Genomic DNA, 5,131 nt, shown 5'->3' on the forward strand with positions numbered 1-5,131 from the left:
AAAACTTGTCCCAACAGCTTTTTAAAAAATTTTATTTAATGTGTCTAAACAAGTGAGGAAACCTCAGAGAAAAATTGGTTAATTTGAGGAAGGAGAGACAGGAACAGGCTATTTTAATTTTTTGGAATATTTTCCTCCAGACACATAGTTTGGGTCAGGAAGATTGTAGAATTCTTCCCAAGAGACAACTGCAGTGAAATACCTTCCCCTGGAGGGAAGAAGAATAAGGCAAAGTAACTGCTAGTGGCACACGGGAGACCAGAAACTAAGCAAAGTCCTGCTTTTTTCAAAGTACAAGAGGAACAGAGTTTAGGATTAATTCTTCTTTAGAAATCTGCATTGTTTTAATTTTCTTTCTCCAGGTCTGCAGGTTTGGAGAAAATATGAAGGGATTCCAAAATGCTGCATATTTACAGATGCCGAAATATATCGAATGGGTTCGTATAGAAAAATTCAATATTTCCTTATTGTCTATTTTATAACAGGTGTTATAATAAACAATATATTTTTACTTTTAAAATATTAGTTCTCTGGAGCTTAAGAGGAGATTTTCATTGCCTTAGAAATGAGGTGATTTAAAACAAAAAACTAAGAACCAGTTGCTTTCGCAATACTCTATTTGCTTCTAATGGAAGGGTTGGTAATAAAATGATGCCTTCTAAAAAAAGAAATCAGTGGGTTACTAAATTTTTAAAGCCCTTAGCAGAAAAATGAAAGCAGCTGTTTTAATGTTATAAAGAAAAGTTAAGCTTTTATATTTTGAGTATTTGCTGGTTGGACACTCAGAATGGAATACTAGGGTGACAGGCGATTTTATATCCCACGATCTCAGAGTTGTGATAATAGTTATGACCTTGTCACTAGTCTAATTCTCTCTCTACATAAATCCCTTCCACGGCTGCCTATCAAGTGTTGTGCGGCCCATGCAAAATAGGAGTGGGGCTTCAGGGATTGGGGCCTTCCTGAATCCTCAAATGCAGGCTCTTGGAAGCTTTCCTTTATTTTACTTCACACTATGCCGTCTGCTAATTACATGCAGGTCTTTTTATGGAGTTTTGATCACACAGTGTAATTCTCTTTCCACATTTCTTTCAACTTTTCCACATATGGTATGGTTGGTTACTCCCCTCTGGATACATTTTGTTTGGTCCTATTATTGAACACAATGATATGTATTTCCTGACATAATGAAGTGTTTTTCAGCACTTAATATAATATTATAGGTGTTATTTGGTAAGTAATGCATTGACCAGAGTAATTATCTCAATAATTATTTCAACGGACACTTTTATTTATAAAAATAAAACTGAATCCACTTTTATAGAGGTTACATATAGACCTTTTACATATGTTTCATTTGATAAAAAACTAACAAATTTTCTCTTTAATGGTTATAAACCATCACCCTCCCCCTTCTCGGCCCAATTCCCTTCAGATACTTATGTAGTTGTCTGGGGGACCTTATTCCACTATTGCTTTTCCCCTGGTTACAGTATGTCTTTTAATCTTTCTGAATTTATTTAAACTGAACTGTAATACTTCAAAGTTCAAGATCCATTTACATCATCATATCATTAGTTGTAGTCATTTTGAAACTTAAGGCAGAAGACGCTCTAAGGCAGCTGTGGGCAAACTACGGCCCACAGGCCGGATCCGGCCCATTTGAAATGAATAAAACTAAAAAAAAAAAAAAGACTGTACCCTTTTATGTAATGATGTTTACTTTGAATTTATATTAGTTCACACAAACACTCCATCCATACTTTTGTTCCGGCCCTCCGGTCCAGTTTAAGAACCCATTGTGGCCCTCGAGTCAAAAAGTTTGCCCACCCCTGCTCTAAGGTCACTTGAAAATAATTCTGCCTGAGATATAAATTAGAAGAAATGGCAAGTGATTTACAGGCAATTTTAAAGAAAATCAGTAATGATGCTTCTTGGAGCTCCACTAAGTTGTAAAGATCTTCCACTGTGTTAATAACAGTGGTAAATACAGTGTGTGGGCGGTTAATGTTAGATCACTCAAATACCCTTTAGAAAGCTTCACACATAAGAAAAGCCTAAAAGAAGTGGATGAAAGGGAAAACTATGTAATTGTGTTAGAGTAATGGGAGATGTTGGTTTGAATCTTTGCTCCAGGAAACAAAATTACTATCCTAGAAGCATTTCTGTTTTATGCCTTCATCTTCCATCACGTGTTCTTTCCTGAAATAATTGCATCCATCTCTCAGCTGGGCTTGTGATAGTAACCCAGTCTCATCCAGAGCTTCTCTCCTGCTTAGGCACATTGGGAAAACACTCCAAAGGTATTTGACTTACAGAACTGAAAATGCATTCTTTCCAGTTACACAATAAGTTAAAGAGCATATGGGAAGGAAACTTGTTTAAATATTTAAAAAGTGTGGTTTGAAATGTCTTTTTTGTACCACATATCTCATGAAAAGTTAAAAAACTGCAGAATGTTAGACCTGAAAGGAGCATTATTTTACCTTTGCCCCATATGGTTGTGCATGGGTGTGTCACCCAGGGAATCTGTGTGCAGTGGAATCAACTGGAGGATTAAAAAGTACCAATACCCAGGCTCTTCCCTAAACCACTAAATGATGCTGTCCGGGGCAGGGGATATCATCCCTGAAGTGAGGGGATCTGTGAAAAATTCCAATGCCAAAATCCCATTTCAAACCAATTTAATCAAGTCTCTGAAGGATGCAGTGTAGATACCACAATTTTTAAATCCTGCCAGATGATTCTAATGACCAGACATTGTGAAGATCAAGTGGAGGAGCAGGTCCCAGACACGTGTCTGTTTGAAAAGCTCCCCAGAGGCTTGTTGAATGAGCGGAATTGTGATGGCCTATAGGAGAGAACGTCGCTGGGAACTTGCTCTCCACATCACACTGTGGAAGGTCATCTGCTGGTTCAGTCATCTTTTTCATATTCCAGTCACACTGATGTGGGTAATCCCAAGGTACACAATTTATGAAAAGGCAGATTTACAAAAATAAAAGTGATAGGAGGCAGTCATTTACTTCCAAATGTATTCTTTTGTAGTGTGGTGGTCCGTTAGGTTTCTACAATTGCCATAACGAAGTACCTCAGACATGGGATGACTTAAACAATAGCAACTTATTTTCTCACAGACCTGGAGGCTAGAAGGCTAGAGGTCAAGGTGTTGACAGGGTTGTTTTCTTCTGAGACCTCTCTGTTTAGTTTATCGATGGACACCCTCTCCCTGAATTTTCGTCTGGTCTTCCCTTTGTATATGTACATGTCTGTGTCTGCCGTTCTTACAAGGACTGGTCAGTTTGGGTTAGGACTCGCCCTAATAACAACATCATATAACTTAATCATCTCTCTACAAATACAATTGCATTCTAAGTTACTGGAGGTTAGGACTTCAACATATGCGTCTGGGGAAGAAGACACAATTTAGCCCATAACAGCTATTCAGGCTCTTCAGATGTCTGCTGTTTAAAAACATAGAGGGAACCCTAATGTGCTGCTGGTGGGAATGCAGACTGGTACAATCACTTTGCAAAAACAGTCTGGGATTGCCTCAAAAAAAAATGGAACTGCCATTTGACCTAGTGATCCCACTTCTAGGAATATGTCCTAAGAACCAGAAACACCAATCAGAAAGAATATATGCACCCCTATATTCATAGCAGCATTATTTACAATAGCTAAGATCTGGAAACAGGCCAAGTGCCCATCAGTAGATGAGTGGATAAAATAGTTGTGGTACATTTACACCATGGAATACTATGCAGCTGTAAAAAAGAAGGATCTCTTACCCTTTGAGACAGCAAGGAGGGACCTGGAGAGTGTTATGCTAAGCAAAATAAGCCAGTGAGAGAAAGACAAGTATCACATGATCTCACTTATATGTGGAATCTAATGAACAAAATAAACTGATTAATAAAAAAGATCCAGAGACATTGAAGCATGCAACAGATTGACATATTTCAAAGGGAAAGGGCGGGAAGAGATTAACCAATGACCTTATATGCCTATGTGTATAGCCCATGGACAGACAATATGGTGGTGAAGGCCTGGGGAGAGGGTCAATGAGGCGGGGAAGAGGGACATCTGTAATACTTTGAACAATACAAATAAATTTAAAAAATAAAAACATAAAGAAAACTGCTATTAGCTACATCTGGAATGTATTTTTTGATCACAGAATAAGCACAGAAAAGGAGAATCTATTCAATTTTATTAGGCTTATTAATATAGAATAATTTCACCATCTTCGTGAAAAGTAGTCCTCACACAAATTGTATCTCGACCAAGATTCATGGTTTTTAATTATCCTAACTTGCCTGCCTAACCTAGATACTTGTCTGTCAGTCCATTATACACTGACACCGAAAGGTTTTATTTGGATGTTTTTGACTGCAATGGCCTCTTTCATTCTATGCAAAAAGCTCAATAGTTCTAACTTAATGGCTGAAACTTAAAATATAGAGCAACACATTTTGATGAAGAAATTTTTATGTCTTTTTTTTAAAAAAACACAATTCACATATATTTGTTGCAGACATATACTCAAACATTCTTAGCATTGTGACATTAGAAACTATAGAAAAACATGGATAATTCAAGGAGCTTGCTGACACAGTACTGAGATAAGTGAAAAACCCCAGGGTGATTTTAAAGGTAGAGCTGTTGTGGGCCTCATGCTATTTGAAAACCATAAACATATGGCAATTCCATCAGCACTTTGCATTTTTCACAGCTTTAAAAGAAGCACACACCAGTATGATGTATTAGAAAAAAAATCAAATCTTTTGTAAGTGTATTCTTTGATAGAGTTTTAAGTTATCTTTTTTATTATTTAAAAATTGAGGCTCAATTTACCTGCAACAAAAAGTATGCATCGTAAGTGTGCAGTTTGACCAATGTACAAAGTAACCATAGCCCTAACAAAGATATAGACTATTTCTTCATTATAGAAGGTTTCCATGTCTCTTCCCAGTGAATTCTTCCATATCCCTGCCAAGGCAACCACTTTCTACAGGCCCTGTTATTTCAGGCCAGTGTTGTGCTAATCGTTTCACTAGCACATCAATTAAATCAACTTATCTCCAGTTTCCAACAAAATGTTCCAAACTCTTCCCAGCCTTCACTACAC

The sequence above is a fragment of the Myotis davidii genome, unplaced genomic scaffold, assembly GCF_000327345.1.
Source record: "Myotis davidii unplaced genomic scaffold, ASM32734v1 scaffold42, whole genome shotgun sequence".
Taxonomy (NCBI): domain Eukaryota; kingdom Metazoa; phylum Chordata; class Mammalia; order Chiroptera; family Vespertilionidae; genus Myotis; species Myotis davidii.